The following is a 19,104-nucleotide window of genomic DNA, read 5'->3' on the forward strand; positions in this document are numbered from 1 at the left end:
AGCTTGATCCCCAACCCCATCCCACCCTCACCCCACCTCCAAAACATGTGACTTGAACACGGGCAGCATCCTCCCCCATCTGCTGACAGTCTTGCTATGTGCCCCCGCTGGCAATGCCATTTGAAGTGTGCCAGTGTCTTTTCTTTCTAACATTTCCAAAGCATATTGCTTAACAAATGATTTCTGAATTGACTAAGTCTGTCTTTGAACTTGACTTGATCACAAGTGGTCATTGTTAAAATCATTCACTTTTATCCTATGCTGTAACTCACCGATTCTACTCCCCCCACCCACCCAATCCATGATCTTTTCTTTCCACGCTCCATTTTGCTCCAAAATGCTGTTGTGGGGCTGAGAACACATGCTTGTTAGAAGAATGAATAAAATCATAAGTAAATACATTTAGTGAGTGCATTCTTTTTTTTTTTTAGTCAGGGGAGAGCGCAAACGCAGTCCCCCACTACCACAAATACTGCAGTCGAGTTTCCCACATTTGGGGAAATCGCAGGGGTCAGCACATCCGGAGTGCAATGGTAAGCCTCACCCTGGGAAAACCATCTTCCTGATCATGGTATCTTCCCTGCCAGGTAACTATAGTGAGTGCATTCTTAATGAATAAGGTGCATGCACGTCAATGCATGTGTTTGGGGACATTTTTTTTCTGGCTGCTCTGGGGACACTGCTGGTGACCTGTGTTCCAGATAATGGCCATTACCCAACAAGGGCATCTCTGGAAGTGAGGTTTTATTAAACCCCATTCTCGGGGCACTTCATGAGCAAAAGTACCTCTCCAACATGATTCTAAGCAGAGTACAAATACTGCTTTTTTTTTCTTTCATTCATTCATTCTTCCAACAAAATATTACCAAGTACCCGACATGCTAGGCACTATGCCAGGCGTTTGTACATAAGTTTTTATAGTTGCTGAGTGCCTTTAGGTGAACTCTCAATTATTCCTCTGCACAGATCTGTGAAGCAAGTTATCTTATTCCCACTTTACAGACAAAGAAAAACAGAGAATGAGAAAGAGTAAAGAGAAAAAGAAAGGTGTATTTATTAATTGACTGAAAGTCCTGAATATCCCATGCAAATGGGTGTTTACAGAAGAGCAGCAACCCAAAAGGTGCTGATCTTGCTAGGCCCAGCACTGCATGCACAAAGTCACTTCATAAATACTTTGAAGGAAGATCATTTTGATGGTGGTGAGATTTCAGGCCATGTCTGGGAAAGAGAGAACGGATGGTAATGAATTCCAGGAACCAGAAGAAGGAGAAGATTAAAGACACTGAACAAGCAAGACTTAATGAAAAGTAGCGAGGTTTATTTCAGTCTGGGGGAAAGGACAGGATGACAGAAAGCACTGGTGAGATTAGAACAGGAGGCCACAGAGCACAGACAGCAGAGACTTAAGAGTCAAGGACAGTGGCCAAGATGTTATGAACTGGCCTGGAGAAGAAAGAAACATGCTTGTTCATGCTTTCACTAACAACTTCCAGCTGGCAAAGTGGTTCCAGATTTCAGGCAGCTTTGAAAAATCAGCTTCAGACCCAAATCAAAGCAGAAACTGCCTAGATTCCCCTGACTCAAAATATCCCCTTTCTGTTACACCAAACAGCTCAAACTATTCCTTATCAATGATCTCCTGGACATGCAAACATGGTGGCTGCACAGACCCACCAAAGAGCCAAACATTTATTTGAGACGTGCTGTTTGCACACCAGGCTACAGTAAAGAGGAGGAAGAGAGACATCATGGGTGGGAGGCTGGGCTGACAGCAAACACTGCATGCTGGGGATAGTAGCACACTTTACATCTACTGCTGTGTGACGCCCACGAAAGCAAGATGCGCTTGGGTGTAAGATGAGATAGATAGGGTGGGTCCCTATAACTAAAAGCTAGGAGGAAGGAGATTAGGTCAGAAGCCTTTAATTAAAGTTTCTTAGCATGGTGGATGTCCAAAGCCTGTTTGTTGAGTACATGCAGACATGCATGATTTAAAATCAATGTACTCTCCCAGACCCAGGACATCCTCTCTAATCACTGGGTCCTGGGTGTCACATTGTATCAAAATACCATTAAAATAGTCACATCTTTGAAGAATTATTCTATGATAATGGATGGCTGGAGGTCTAATCTTTTCATGAAGACAGTGACTTTCAGACCCCCTGAATCTGTCTGATCACATAGAAACAGAGGAAGAAAAGTTGGAAGAAAATAGTACCTGGAACATAATGAACCCACCATTCTAACTGCTGAATAACAGAGGGATGGTAAGTGGAAGAGAAAGAGCTACTTCTGTGGTCAAATTTTCCCCCAGCCCAAAAATGCCCCCAGGGAGAGCACCACAAGCCTGCTGTGTCCTACTAACCAGGCCTCTTCTATAAAGGAAAGTCCACATTTTTAAATGCATAATTCTTTGTGCCTTTCTAACCCCAAAGTGCTTTCCAGTATGTCTTGTTTATCTTGACAGTGACAAGGCCACAGAATTCGTAGGACATCTGGATGGTGAAGATAATTAGCTGGTTTCTGAATCTTAAACAGTGAAGTCTTTCAGATGAAGAATCTGCTGGTTCATAGAAGACACTGCCAGTTGGTCTTTGGCAGAGGAAATCCCTGCAGAAACCTTCCTGGATAGAAGTACAAGAGTCTTGTATTTTCTCCTATTACTCCTCCTGCCTTCTATATGTACACAAACTATGACACCTTTATCTAACCATTAGACCAGTCCTGAAGCCTTTGTATATGAGTCCAGCCTTAAATGTTTGAGCATAACAAAGAAGAACCTATGAGGACCAAGGTTACTGTCTTAATGAGCAAGTTGTCTGTGACAAGTACCAATAGGAATTGTCCAAAAAGATGTGGCAAATTGAACAGGCTGCACATAGCGGTTAAGATAATTCTTGCCATAGATCTCTTTAATCTTTCCATTAAATGTGTCTAAATTTTCCTAAACTCAGAGCATTTAAGGCCTTTCTAAGTCACTCTTCTCACAACATGAGACTCAAGCAGTAGGAGGCCAGGACTTTCATGAAGGTCCTACATTTGTGCTTTCTTTGTGCCATTTGACTGGTGGCAGAGGCCTGCAGCTTCTTTGGATTCCACACTTCCTAACTACATCAGTTGGTTTTGAGTTTTATTTGGCCAACGTAAAGCAAGGAGTTACCAGGCAGGATTTTCAGAAATACTCATTGCGTTCCAATTAAAACCTATTCAAGTTTTATTGACTTCAGTGCCAAGATAGGTATCCCATGGGTCACTGACTTCACAGGCCCACACTTTCTAAAATGAGTCTGAAGACTGGTAGACTAGAGGAGGGGCTGAGGAAGAATAGGGAAGAAGCAAAGACAAACGGAAGCCAGGTTCTCCTGCCCTCCAACAAAGCAGCAATCACTCCCCATCTGGGAATTCACAACCCAGACATGCAATGCTGAAAGTTCCCACTAGAAGGATGGCAACTCTGACCTATTCACTAGGAAGTAGAACTTGACCTACAACTGTATCCTCTACTGGAGATAGTTACTCTGAGTATTAAAAATCTTGCAGAAGATAGACCCAAAAACCAAACATATACACAAATATAAGCATGATAATAGATACATATACGTGTATGCATACATGGGTGTGTATATACATATATATGTGTATGTATATACATATACAGAGAGAGAGAACATGGTTGTAATAGTGGGACTGTTTGAGGGACTGGGGGAGGAGAAAGAGGAAAAGAGAATGAATAATATGGAAATACATTTCATCTGTGTAGGAGAAGGGCATAATGAAACACACTGAAAGCTGTTGAATATAAGAGGTTGTGGGAAGGGGAAGGTGGAGTACTGGAAAGGGTTAATCTGATTCAAGTACAATATATTTATGGGTGAAATACCATGGCAAAACCTCTTTAAACAATGAACATACACCAAGAAATAAAGGACAGGAATGTACAACAGGTCCTGTTTGGGGGCAGGTGCTCGTGGGAGAGGGGAAGGTGAATGGAGAGGGTGAAGGAGGGTGAATATGGTCCATGGACTTTGTATACTTGTGTGAAAATAGAACAATGAAACCCACTGAAATTGTTTTAAGTAGGGGGGGAGGGAAATGAAGGAAAATGATGAATCTAACCAAGGTACATTGTAAGCATATATGGAAATGTCACAATGAAACCCCCATGCAATTAATATATGCCAATAAAAATGTTTTTAAAAAAATCTTGCCTCTCAACCATGAGAGATCCTGCTTAAAGGCCTTTTTGAATCTGACATCTTTTCTATGAATTCCACTCATGGTATCTGCCCTCTTCTGCATTCTGGAAGGACGATCTCAGCCCGTACCTGATTTCCAAACAATTGCAACAATAGTCTCCTTCTCAAGAGGCAATTATAAGCATTATCACGGGTAATCTGTCATCACTTTAGACTTTATAGAGCCAACTGATTTTACAAGTACTTGGCTGCAAGTACCTGTGCACAACAGGATGTGGTTAGGTAGTCAAAAGTCAGAGCTCTTGGTAGCCCTGCAGGGCAAGATAGAACAGTGTGTCTGAAAATCCCTACCAAAAATATGCAGGGTTTATTGACAATGTTAGAACATGCAGCTTAATTCAACAGATATTTATTTAATGCTTATTATGTACGAGACATTGTGCTTGGTGCTATGGGTGAGGGTAAGAAACTGTCTGCAAAATTACCAGCTTGCAATGGAGGTGTAATATGTTACAGACCCAGACTGAAATAAACTTTGTTTAGACTGCTCTAGAAGGAGGAGAGTTTTCTCACTCTGGCCACTGAATGGATTTGAATACTAGATGGGATCAACTCCATTTAGACAACCATCTCAAGTGACATGGGAGGATTCTGAAACTAAGCATTCCTTGGGAAAAACTGAACCAATCCACCAGAAAGAGCTAGATGCATATTACCATATGGCTCACACAGAAACTCCTAAGCACACAAGTCAAACATATCTATTGGGTTCTCAGAGACAATTCTACTTCCTTGTCATTCAGGCACCCAGTGAAAACCAGCTTGTGACCAACAAGCCTGAGTTCTGAGGGGCTCAATTTTCTCTCCTGCCCTTACACAGGCTTGGTAGCCTTTCCTCTGTCTGCAGGTGCTGTTTTGGCCTCTATCCAAGCTGAGTGGCTGATTCTTGTCCTCTCATTTGGGGACTGGCATCTCTCATCAATGACAGTCTCTTGAAAGTGTCTTCTGCACTACAAGTACTAAGAACTGTATTTACATTTAATAAAATGATAGGAGAGAAGAGTATGACAGAAAGAGCCATTTCCGGTGGTTGGAGACTGATGTGAAGTTGGACTCTGCCTTGAGAATAAACAAGATCTGGATGCTTCCCAGGTAAACTGCTAAATGCCCTGCAGCTTGTTTTCCAGCTTGGCCTTTCACACCAATCTTCACAAAGGCCAAGTAGGGCAGAAATGTGAGAGGCGTCAGGTAGAAAACCACAACAGAAAGGGCATAAGAAGGCGCCCATTTTGATTTTACCTCACTCTACCCCATCAGTTCCCTTCCTTGCCCAGAAATCAGGAAAGTGGCCTAAATGCCCTAACATGTATCCACAGTACTGCCTAAGATATGAAACTGTATTTAGGACTTTTCATGAATTGTGATTGCTGCTCATCCATATTAAAAGTTGGTTCTTGACCACCACCTTCCTTGTGAGGCTTTTGATCTTGGACTCAACACACCTATTTCCTCCTACAGGCTGCATCTATCCTGCTCTCTTAATCATCCATAAGACTGTGAGCTGCCAGAAGTTAAGCCTTATGTCTGACACAGTTACAGGCTATCCTGGTGTCTGGCACAACGCCAGACATAACAAGAGGGCTTTACCATTATTCACTGATTAATAATGAATATAAAAAACAAGCCATTAGCTTTCCAGTCAGTCCCAGAATATGGAGGGTCATGCCCACCCCCTCCCCATCATTTACTCCATAATGTCCCAATGTAAATCCTAAAATCCCAGAGGAAAACCATCAAAACATCAGAAATCCTATTGAACACATAAAATTCATACTAAAAACTGTAAAGCATCTGCCACAGTTCTATTCTACAGCATTTCTTTCTTCATGAAGGTAGAACATGAAATTAAGTAAATATTCTGAGTACCACATAATGGTGATAGCTACAACTTCCACAGCCAAGTACTTAGTAGCCCCATCCCACCTTCACCACCCCCATTTTTACCGTGCTCTGGCCATGCTAAGGACATAGCACAGTGTGGTGTCTACAGGGCAGAGGAATGTTCAAGTCCTAGCTCTGTCACTCAGTGACAGGCAGCATCTGTAATAGGTGGAATCATGTCCACCCATATTTCAGGTGCTTAAGTCCTAACCTCTAGCACCTCAGAAAATGACCTTATTTACAAACAAGGCTATTGCAGATGTCTTAGTTAAGATGAGGTTATAAGGGCAGGACTCCAATCCTGTACAATTGGTGTCCTTAGAATAAGGGTGAATTTGGACACAGATACACACACATGGAGAATCAATGTTAAGACTGGTGTTATGCCAGTCCTGATGGTACACACCCCTAATCCCAGCTACTCCAGAGGCAGAGATAGGAGAATCATGGTTTGACCTATCTGAAAAGCAAACTAAAAGTAAAAGGACTGGGGATATGGTTCAAGCGGTAGAGGACCTGAGTTCAATCCCTAGAACTGCCTCCCCCCAAAAAAAAACAAAAAGAAAAACTGGATTTATGTTGGCCCAAGTCCAGAAACTTCTAAAATCCCTGGAGCTAATCTTTCCCTAGAGTCTAGAGTCTTCAGAGGCATCATGACCCCGCTAATGCCCTGATTTCAGACTTCTGGTCTCCAGAACAGTGAGGGGGAAAAAAGTTTTGTTGGCCATGAATGGTGGCACATAGCTGTAATGCGAGCTACTTGGGAGGCACAGGTAGGAGGGTGGAGGTCTGAGGATGGCCTCAGGTGAAAAATGTGAGACCCTGCCCAAAAAATAACTAAAGCAAAAAAGAGCTGGGACTATGGCTCAAGTGGTAGAATAAGTCAAGCCCTGAGTTCAAATCCCAGAACCATGCCCTCAAAAAATTTCTGTCTAAGCCCACAGTCTGTAGTACTTTGTTAAGGCAGCCCTAGCCAGCTAATATGGTGACCCTTGGCAAATTAATGTCTTTGTGCCTCATTTTCATTTTTTAAAAATGAGGAACAGGTCCTTACCTAATAGTGTTGTTATAAAGATTAGATTAGTTAATATTTGTCTAGTATGAATGGTACCCAGCCAGAAGACTAAATAGATCTAATAATGGTCAAAATTCTCCCTATTCCATGAGGCAGTGACAGGAACAGATGTCACAAATTCTGAAATAATAAGTCCTAATTTACAAACCATTGTTATGAGGGAGCACTTCCTACCTTAGTTTCAGTGTTGAGCATGGACACAGGGGACACCTGAGGCAAGTGAGACTAATGAGCGTGGGGTCAGTGCTAGGACTTTTAGTCACTAGACACTAATTGAGCAACTTCTCTGTATTATGCAGAATTAAGGATCTCACAGTCAGGTGGGACCTACAGGGAAAATGTTTTATATATTTTATTGTTTTCTTGTAAGAAACCTTATAAGAAAAATGATCCTTGGTGTTTGTCAATTTCTCCTGAGCATTTCTAGCTTGACCGTAAATTAGTTAACATTTGTATCACTACAAAGAAACTCGAAAAAGTGGGAGATCTTTAAGAAAAATAAAAGAAATATGAATGAAGGATTGAAACAGGTAATAGGAAGTGACAAAGACCAAAGAAAATTCAAGAATTTCCATTCTTTTCTCACAAAGGATTCTCTGCTTAACCAACATTGTCCTTTCCTACTTATAGGGCAGCAGCAAGTCTTAATTAGTTAAAATGTATGTGAGTTGCACAGGTTTTTTGGGAAAGGAATGTGAATGTCTCTATTGTCCTGGCCAAAAAAAAAAAAAAACCACTGAGAAATTCACTCAGTCAAGTATATTTTAAGCACCTACTATGTGCTAGGTACTGGGCATTGGAAATACAGCAAGAGATAAAACTAGCATAAATTCGTATCTTCATAGAAATTAAAGTGAGACAGATGGCCAACAGACCACATATGTAAAACCCTTAACATGTTAATTAGTTATAAATTCTAAAAAGAAAATCAAAGGGCAGGGAATAGATTGAAAGTGCAGTTTGAGATAAGGTATTATCAACATTTGTTGAATAATGCAGCAATGAACACAAATGCCGATATCTCTTCAAGATCCAGATTTAAATTCATTTGGGTATTGTATCAGTTACTTTTTTGTTGTTGTCGCTGTGACCAAAAACCAAAATACCTGACACAGACAACATAAGGGAAGAAAGATCTAGTTTGGTTCAAGGTTTCAGAAGGTTCAGTCCATGGTTGCTTGGACAGGAAAGATACCATGGAGGCAAGGATCATGTGGCAAGGGAAATTCTTCACCTCATGTTGGGTGAAGGAAATACAGGAAGCAGCTAGGGTAGATACAGCCTTCAAAGACATGAACTCAGAAACCTACTCCCTCCAACTAGGCCCCACCTCCTACCTTTCACCATCTCTCAATAATGCCATCCTATTACGAACCCATTAAGGGATTAATTCATTCATTAGGCCAGAGCCCTCAGGATCTAATGGTCTCTGAAAACACCTTCACAGATACCCCAGAGGTGTGCTTTGCTAATCTCTTAGGCCTTTCTCAAATCCAGTCAATATTAGCTATCACAAGCACATAACCATAGTGGGATTACTGGATCAAATGGTAATTCTGTTCTGAATTTTTTGAGGGTCTTCCGTGTTGGACATCTTTTTCTATGCTTACTCTTTGGGTGTTCCAGTCATATGTCATTAAATATCACCCATGTAGTTAGTGGGAGTGTGTACATTTATACATCCATCTATAACTCTTCCCTGAAATCCAGACTTACATAGAGAAATGCAACATTCCCACTTGGATATCTACAGTAAGCCGAATAACAGCACTCTGAAAGTATCTACATTCTAATCCCTGAGAGTATTTTCTTAAATATGAAGACTTTGCAGGTGTGATTTTGTTAAGGACCTTGATTATCTATGTGCGCCCTAAGTACAATTTACACAAACCTTTACAAGAGGGAGAACAGGAAGATTTCACACACAGAAGAGGAGATGGCAATGTGACCATGGGGGGAAGAGATTGAATGAAGTGATGACCACAAGCCAAGGAATGTGGCAGCAACTAGAAGCTGGGAAAAGCAAGGAGTACACTCTTCCTTAAAGCCCTCGGAGGGAGTGCAGTCTTGCCATCACCTTCATTTCCACCCAAGGAAACTGATTTTGGACTTCTAGCTTCTAGAATTGTGAAAGATTTAGTTTTTGTTACAGCCTCAAGGGCTAGGGTCAAGCAACCATGAACTGAACCCTCTGAAAACATGAGTCAAAATAGATCCTTCCTCCCTTAAGTAGTCCATGGCAGATATTTTGGCCATAGCAACAAAAAAGTAACTAATAACGATATCCAAAGGAATTGAAATCTGGATCTGGAAGAGATATCAGTATTTCCATGTTCATTGCTGCATTATTCACAACAGCTAAGATACAGAAACAACCTAAATGCTGTTAAATAAAAATGACAGAAGGTCATTGTTTTTGGATGAAACTCCTAAACTGGATTCCAACAGACCAGGCAAAAAATCAAAATGAGTCATTCATGGCTAAAATGTCACCATCAGTTGTTTATCTGAACTTCCAAGAGAGCAAGATTAGAGAGATAACAGCCAAATTTCCCAGTCAGGCCACTTGCGACTAAGCATAATAATGAAGTTCTCTCTGCCTTAATCCTTACACAAAAAAAAGGTAACCTGAAGTAACCTTATGTCAGCAAATGTTAGTTTCCTATTGTTTTACCTCCCTGTCCCCATCTTACAAGGAAAGTAACTTTGAAATGACCAATCTAAGTTTTGTTTTGTTTCTGCTCTCTTCAGCCCGTCTCTGACTATAAAACAAACTTCTGCTCAGCTCATTGGAACATTTATTTTATTTTATTTTATTTTATTTTATTTTATTTTAATTTTATGGAATAAAGCTTTTCCCCAATCTAGAATAGAAAATAAAGCCAATTAAGATCTTTAAACTACCATAATTTTATTCTTTGACAATGTCCACCAATACATGAATGGAGGAAGAAATGTGATTTTACAGACTATTATTCAGCCTTAAAAAGGAAGAAAATCCTGCCATTTGTGACAATGGATGGAGCTGAACGATACATGATAAGTAAAAATGTCAGACACGGTAAGACAAATACTGCATGACCTCACTTACATATGAATGTGAAATCATCAAACACGTAGAAGTGTGTGTGTGTGGGAGGGGAATGAGGTATTAGTCAAAGGCAACAAAACTTCAATTATGCAAAATAAATAAGATCTGGAGCTCTAAGTAACACAGAGTCTATGACTATCAATGCTGTATTGCATAGTTAAAATTTTGCTAGTAGAATGCTTGCCTAGGTTTAATCCCCAGCACTAAAAAATGAGAGAGAGAGAGAGAAGGAGGGAGGGAGGGAAAGAGGGGAAGGAAGGAAGGAGATGGGAAGAGAAAAGACACCCCAAAAACAAAAACGCTGAGATGGAGAGGTGGGAGAAAAGCTAGAATGCTTCTGAAGCAGCACAATATTCCCTGCGTCAAAGCTCCTGGTGAGTCAAGTAAAATGACACCTTAGAGCAGCTGGTTAAGCAACATGGAGGTCATCGTTGATCTTGATCAGCGCTCCTTGAATGTGGAGGTAGGGTGAATCCTGACTGGGAGAGGTTCTCAGGAGCGCATGGGAGGCAGCCAGCACTGACAACTTTTCAAGGTGTGCTGCCTAGGACTGTACTGGAAAGAATCCCTTCACCTGCCTCACTTTCAGAACAGCATTGGAACTGGTCTTGCTGGAATTCTAGGAACCAACAGAGAGAAATGCATGCAAAGTCTTTCCCAGTTGGCTGTTTTGTTCAAAGTCTATCTTGTGAGTCCTTCTTACACCTACTAAGGCTGCCTACATTCTGAAGACTCCCAAGAAAAGACTGTCCCTGAAGGTGACCCTTAATTACTGTAGTTATGGACCACACCCCCACATAAGCCCAAAACACAAGCAGGTATACCTTGGCCCTGAGGGCCATGCTGTGCAGCCCCCTCCCAAGCACTGTTAGGTGTTTATTTATTTATTTAGATGGTACTGGAGTTTGAACTCAGGGCAGGTGTTCTTCTCCACTCAAATCATGCCCCCAGACCTTTTTTGCTTTAGTTGTTTTGGTCCAGGCAGACTCAGATAGAGATCCTCCTACCCAGAACCTCCCAAGTAACTGGGATGACAGGCATGGGCCACCATGTCTAGTTTGCTGATTGAAATGGGGTCTCAGAAGGATCTCTGCCTCCTAAGTGGCTGTGGTTACAGGTGTGAACCACTATCCCTGGCTGCAAGTTCTTTAAATAGCAGGGTTTCTGAACTGGTAGGAGTTGCTACCCATTTATATACGTACTCTGGAGACGTAAAGCTAATTAATCTCAAGCTAGTCTTCAACTCTCTCAGAGAAGTTTTTTTTTTTTTTTTTTTTTTCATTCATATGTGCATACAATGTTTGGGTCATTTCTCCCCCCTTCCCCCACCCCCTCCCTAACCCTTCCCTCTCCCCCCCATCCCCTCCCTAGCCAGCAGAAACTATTTTGCCCTTATCTCTAATTTTGTTGAAGAGAAAGTATAAGCAATAATAAGAAGGACCAAGGGTTTTTGCTACTTGAGATAAGGATAGCTATACAGGGAGTTGACTCACATTGATTTCCTGTGCATGTGTGTTACCTTCTAGGTTAATTCTTCTTGATCTAACCTGTTCTCTAGTTCCTGGTTCCCTTCAGAGAAGTTTATTTATGCCTAGTGTAACTCTGTGCAATGACTGACTACAGTCTTTGATTTTAATTCCAGTTTGAAGAAGCATGAGGCAATACTTTAATACTAATGAATGCTGCAGCTTGCAAGGAGTTAGTTAGCTAAAGAAAATCATAAAATTCTTCCCTGGATTTCTAGAGGGTACAATAGTATACTTAACTTTTCATAACTTACACTTAAGAGGACATAAACCATGGTCAAACAAGACTGAAGGGCTATCTCTTGCTGTCATTGACTGAATGCCTACTCTGTGAAATAGTGTGTCAGATGCTTGGTGTGCGTTGTTATTTAATCCTCACAAGAGTCCTGGGAAGTGGTAGCTGCCATTCACCTCATTTTATAGACAGGGCAATGAGGCTCAGTGATTTCACACAGCTTCCTAGCACCTCTTTGGGAATTGCAGGGGAACACACAGCCAGTCTCTTCCATCCAGGCAAAACACCTGCAGTTCAGAAAGAGAAACAGACCCAAGGTCCTGAGAAGAGGCCTGGTGTCCGGAAGTCAGCCCTGGGTCAGCAAATGCTTTGCCCGTAGCCAGTGCCCTGTAAGATTCTCTACTAAAGAAAAAAAATGAAATACTTCATTTGTGAGTCCAGAAAAAAACATCACAAGAGACCTAGAGGGTGTGGGGAAAGCTATAAAACAGACCTTGTAAAAAGACAGACAATCATTTCTGGGCAGAGCAGTTCACTGCATTTATTGAAGGAGGCTAAGTTTGTTTATCATCTCAGCCAGAATACACAGGCATATTAAACAAAGAGGCAAACAGAAGATAATTTCCACTTCCCCACAGCCCAGCAGAGCTTTTTAAATATAATGGCAGTATTTTTTTTTTAACAAGCTGGAATTTAATACAATGCCAGTTCTTAGTATCCCCAAAGAACAAATGGTGCATGTGACTGAGACTTAGCAGATGAAAGCTGAAGGAATCCAGGAAATAACACCCTGAATTCTACCATGTTGGTGTCTCACTACGTCAATCTGACAGCCCTTGATATACAGCCCACGCACAGAGGGACTTTTCCTGAAACTCCCCTATCAGACTGAAGGCAGAGGCTACAGAAAGAGCCCATGGTGGTGCAAACCTTCCTTGGGGACTTTTATCCTACCAGGGAAGACTTAGCACACCACTGGAGTGGATCCTAAGAGAGACTGGAAATTGGCACCTTGTCAGACAGACCATCACCTGTTCTTCCAATGGCCCACTTCTTTTTTGTCAAAATTATTTACTCTCTCTAGTGCCAGGATCACAGAGGTCCTTGACCTGAAAGGGCTCAGGGAAGGAATGAACAGACAAGACACATATTGAGAAGGCCAGAGGCTGATGACCAACTGGCAAAATTTTATTTTTCTCAGCAAGCTTTATGCAAAAGAGGAAGAAACTTAAACATCAAAAACTCTCTGACCTAGTTACAACCTGTTTTGGCCACCCTGCATTCTTACTGCTGGTTCCCTTGACTTAAGTATAAACTTCTTTTCAGTCAAGGGAAACCATTTACCGCTCCTTCCCACCATGATAGAGACATGGTGCACCTGCAGATTCCAACCTTGTCAGAATGCTGCTAAGCCACAGTGATCTTGTCAGACTGTGACTTCTGGTTCCCAACACCCTAGGTTGCCTGAATCCTCCCCCACAACTCCCCCCACCATGGCCACATTTCTCCCCTTAGGAAGAGAGTATATAAGCTTGTGGATTTCCTGTGTTGCCCCCAAGCATTATAAATCAATAGCTCTGTTTCTCTCTCCTGTTAAGCTGTCTATTGCCAGGTTATTTCAGCAGATTTGATTATTGGATCTTCAGAGGGAAAATTAGAATTTCCCCATAGGGCAATAGCTGGTCTTCAGAATCTTAAGGGACTACCCAAGAGATGATCTAGGCAGAGTTGTAAAATGGGACTTATCCCTCATAGTTCTCTTTTCTGACACTTTCTTTGCTTAAGAGTTCTAGATGACCATCAAGTAAATGCGCTTCCCAGAGACCTATCACTCTTTTTCTGCCCCTTCTTGTTCTCCTCAGACTGTCCTGGACTCAACTTTTTTTTTTTTTAGCTCCCTCTAAGGTACTAAAGACCAAAACGATTTTACTAGAAGAGAGGACTGGCGTTTGCCAGGAGGAGAAGCACTTTTTGGCGTCACCCAGGCCACTTGTTTTCCTTTATCCAGCCCTGAACCCATCTGTGAAATCAGCGAGGCTTCTGCCGGTCTATGTGGAATCCGCGTCCCCAGAACGGGGGACAGAAGCGCTTACTAAGCGAGCGGCGGCGGGGAATGACTTACACACCTCTTAGTTCAAAACCCTCCTCACAGATCTAATTACTGGATGGGAACTAGACGCCAAGATCCAAAAAAGTACTAAAAAGACAAAAATTGCTATCTGAAAAGCTTCCGTTTTCTATCCTATCCCCACCACCACAAATAACAAAAACGGGAAAAACTGCGCACACACAGTCCAGCCTAGTAATGTAAGCATATGGGAGACCCTTGGCATCAGTTGGCCCCCATTGAGGAAGAACCGCGCATGCGCAGGACGCAGAGTTCAGCGCCCTATTGCGGCCGCTGGATTCATTTTTCCCAAAACCCAGCCCATCTTCTGCTAAAGATGTGCCGCCTTCCAACAAGTCTCCGATGTTCATTTGCTCTCTTAAATTAGGTGCGTTCACTGTTACCCTGCAGTTGGGACACTATCGGCTTTGGAGAGGGAGATTTTCACAAAATTTAGTGCAGATAACGCAAGGATTTAAGCACAGCGGATGACAATGTGGGATTGACAGCTTCTTTGCATCCGCTGAGCTGTGAACTGTGCACACGGGAATTAAAATTTTTGTTTTTTGAAATTTCTTTTGATTTTACTTACTAATTTTGACCGTATTTGTTCAAACCCGTGTGTAATAAATCCATGGATAAGGCGAGCTTCCTGTGCATCCTTTAGTACCACCCAGAACTAGGCCAGTCACCTGTTTCTGTTACTTATTAACTGGGTGGCTTTGGGTGACAAGTTTCCCCACTTATAGGACCCAGGTGATATTAGTACCTCTCCCATTGGGCTTTGTGTGGATTGGATGTAATAATTCATGTAAATCATCACACAATACTTATTATGAATGATTACACAATATTAGTCTCGTAATATTTGACCCTTCATAAACATTCAAAATGCTAGCCATTGTCCTATCACTATAATAATAGTTACACTTACATGTAGTTTACACAATTAAACATTGTTCTAAGTGCTTTCTATCAGTAAACTTGATTTTCATAACCACTTATGATATAGATACTGTTGTCCCTATTTGAAAAAGCAGGGCTGGTGGAGTGGCTCAAGAGGTAGAGTGCTTGCTTATTAGCACAAGGCCTGAGTTCAAGTCCCAGCACTTGGGCTGGAGGTATGACTCAAGTGGTATAGCAACTACTTTGCAAGCTTGCAAGCATGAAACCCTGAGTTCAAACCCCAGGCCCACCAAAAAAAATAAATAAATAAAGCCTGAAAAAGCAGTAAATGAAAGCACAGAGAGGTTAGGCGACTTGCCAAAGCCACACAGGAAGTAAATAGCAGAGCTCCAACTCAAATCCAACTAGTCTGGTGACAGGATCTGCAATTTTTACCAAAACCACCAAGTTCAGTCACATTTGGTGGGAGCTTGAGAAGGCACCACGAGTGAAACTTTTCTTATTGTAAGAAAAGTTGGGTTGCTAGTTGGAGCAAAGAAAAAGTTGTCTATGAACTTTCTCCCTAAAAGGAAAAAAAAAAATAGGAAGTAATGCAAGTGCCTGGAGAGGTCTTCCGTTAAGAGAGTAGAACCTCTGCACGCCCAGCTGGGAGCAAATGGGTCTCAAACATGCAGTTTCGGGTCCGTGTTTGCGTAATGATTCAAAATGAAACTCGGGGGAGAATGCTCCCCATCAGCAACCTACAAGTCAGCAGGAAGTTAGAGACAAAGAGGTATTCTACAAAAAGTGCTGATGACAGAGGGAGGGAAAGGAGAATAGAGAGGGAACAGAAGGGAAGAAGGAATGAGGGATATTCCCAGAGTCACAACTCACGCAGCCCAGGCTCTGGCAGTTTATAGGGACGGTTTGTTTGCTGACATGCACAGCACACCGTGCTCTAAGGACTTGTGTGATGTTGAAATGTTTTCCTGAATGAGATTCACAAAAGGAATGATTGTTGTCTGACATTCCTTCAAGTTTATTTTATGGGACTGCAATGACTGGTGTGAATCGCCATGCGTGTGTGGAGCAGTGTTAGTGCCTGCTGCCATGCACTGCCTTTGTTCATTTCTCAGTCTTGTCTCTCCAGTTTGACTGCTATGCCTCATGTTTAATTTGCTATCATTTGATATTTGGGGAAGGAAAGAAGGGGGAAAGAAACAGAAAAACTTGTGGAGATTTGTCAAAAATTTTTTTCAGTAACTTTAAAGAAAATTTTTGTTTTGCTTTTTTTTTTTTTCTATTTTTTCCTTTTTTTTTTTTTTTTCTGGTGCTAGGGACCGAACTCAGGGCCTTGCACTTGCCAGGCAAGTGCTCTTCCACTAGCTAAATCCCCAACCCCTAAAGAAAATTTTTGAAGCTGGGTGTGGTGGTGCACATCTGTAATCCCAGTCTTGGGAGACTGAGGCAGGAGGATTTCAAGTTCGAGGCTAGCCTGAACTACATAGTGAGATTCATGTTTCAAATAACAAAAAAGAAGTGAAACAAAAATAAAAAAATTCCAAGTAATTATTCTTTTAAAAAGCATCTAGTCTCTTAGGAAAAGTGCATCAAAAGAGCAGAGCACTCTTGAGATCTGCACTCTGACATCCCTCACAATGAAGCCTGATCTTCTACAAGTGTAGCCCATATCTCTAGAGGCCAGAGCCCTGAACTGTTGGCATGGCCAACAGAGTCTCCCGGATGGACAAAACCAAACCCGGGGTCCACAGAGCGAGCAAAAGGTCCCCAGGGAGTTTGTGTCTCCAACTTACATCTGTGGGTTTGCCTGTTGCCATGGGGACCGAAGTCCTTGAGTAGGGAGAAGAACTATTATTTCCAGCAGCTGGCTGTGTGCAGAGAAGCATCATTGTCTGCAAATAGCCCATCACTTCTACCAGCAAACACTGAACACCCATAGACAATTAAGAGTAGAATCAATGAATGAGTTGCACTTCGCCTCTTTTCCTGGGTACTTTTCCTTTTCGAGGAAAATTATAAATTATGAAGCAGGAGAATGGGTCCTCACCAGCTGTGAGATGCATGCTAACCTTCTATCTACTCTGCATCACTACCACAGTATGAAATCTAGAAACTTAATGAGGCAGAATTGAGGCCACAAAAGAGCTGCAGGAGGTCTGTGAAATTCTCTCGGTGCTCCTAGACCTACCTCCCTGGTGATCTTAGGCCCAGAGGGTCCTCGTGCCCCCCTGCAGCTCCAATTATTCCAAAGTAGGCTATCTCCCTCCATCAGCACAGGGCCACACTGCCACCTTCTCACCTCTTTCTGGGGTTCACTTCCTAAGGAATTCTTTGACCATACAGAAAACTCCATTTAAATTCAGACACATACACCCAGAGGCCCATGGACAGAGTCCACCATGAATTGAATGGTAAATAATACATACCACCAAAGAGAACACCAGCACTTATTTGCAGATGAAGGAACACTAGAAATTACTTCTGATGAAAATAGAAAAGCTTAAACTCAAGCAGGAAGTTGGGGAGGAAGTTTTTTTCTTAAAACTCAGTAAGAACGTTGTTGTTTCACTTTCCATAAGACACTTTCTATCTTGAGTGGGGAATGCAGTGGGATTATAGAACTCTGGCCATAACGGGGGTGCTAGTCCAAGGTGAGGAGAGCTCAAGGGAACAGAAACAAGTCACATCTAAAAAGTGTCACCTGATGGTAGGCCAGCCCTGCAGCCTATCTCCCTTCCACTGGCAATGTTTGATTTTCAATTTTCCATTTTTTCTTTTTCCAGTTTTACTCCATACAGCCAAACCCACACTGTTGTCTCCCTCCATCCACAGCAAAGGGAGCAGTCTTGGGATATGAACCAAGTCATGGCTGTTGCTAGACTTCAGTCTTTCACTGTAGTTACGAGCCAGTGGGAGTCGGCTGTGAGCTCCTGATCCGTCAGGAGGCTCAAGACAGCCTGCCTGAGAGCCAGAGAAAACTTAGCTGAGAAAATGAGAGCTACAGACTCTTCATCAGGTCCATAGCCATCCCTGAAGCTAGAGTTGTCAGTCACGTAAGCCAATGAATTCACTTTGGTGCTTAAGTAGGTTTCAACTCACTTTCAGGCAAGCATTAGTGATGGGGACTGGTGGCTGCCACCATAGCATGGCATTTCTGTGGGTAGAAATAGACCTGAGTTTGAATTTATGAGGAGAGGAGTTGAGCAGATTATCACCTGAGGAGTCTGAGAACCCAGGCAAGGTGACAGCTCACCCTTAATGGGACTTGAATGGACTAGAGGTGTGGCTCCATGCTAGAGTGCCTGCCAAGCAAGCATGAAGCCCTGAGTTCGAACCCCAGTACTACCACAGAAAAAGAGAACTTGAATAAGAAATTATATTGATAATACTGAGATAGTTCAGGATTCTTCGTGGACCCCTATCTTTTTGGCAGCACTGGGGCCTTACTCTTGCTAGGGCAGGTGCTCTACCATTTGAGTCACTCCTCCAGCCCATGGGTCCCTATCTTCAATGATGACAGCTTAAAGAAGTAAATGTGCATAAACAGATGTAATATACAACATGTGTGGATGCACGTGTGTGTACTGTATGTGATCACTAATACAAAGGCCATCTTCTGTGGGGATTAGTAGTTTATCTCACTGACAGGCAAAACCAATCTAAGGAAAATCCAGGCTTATCAATTGATAAGCTAGGGAGTGGTTAGTTACTTGTTAAGGATTATACAGGATGTCTGTAAGAATTACATGACTGCCAGGCACTGGTGGCTCATGCCTGTAATCCTAGCTACTCAGGAGGCAGAGATCAGGAGGACCGCAGTTCAAAACCAGCCAGGCAAATAGTTCAAAAGACCCTATCTCAAAAAAAATTGATCACAAAAAAGGGCTGGTGGAGTGGCTTAAGGTGTAGGCCCTGAGTTTAAACTCCAGCACCGAAAATAAAAAGAAAGAGGAAGAATTACGTGGACAAACAGTTCTCACCTGAGATTGGAGGAAGCAAGTCTCAGGAGAGAATTGTGGCCTGT

The 19,104-nt window shown here is 42.2% G+C and overlaps 1 non-coding gene across 1 annotated transcript; it reads right to left on the reverse strand.

Moving 5' to 3' along the window:
- Window positions 1-432: 432 nt before the first annotated feature.
- On the reverse strand, window positions 433-595 carry LOC141415743 (U1 spliceosomal RNA). Its single transcript, XR_012440698.1, has one exon. It is a non-coding gene; the product is annotated as a U1 spliceosomal RNA (small nuclear RNA).
- Window positions 596-19,104: the final 18,509 nt, after the last annotated feature.

Source organism: Castor canadensis, chromosome 1 (assembly GCF_047511655.1).
Source record: "Castor canadensis chromosome 1, mCasCan1.hap1v2, whole genome shotgun sequence".
Lineage (NCBI taxonomy): Eukaryota > Metazoa > Chordata > Mammalia > Rodentia > Castoridae > Castor > Castor canadensis.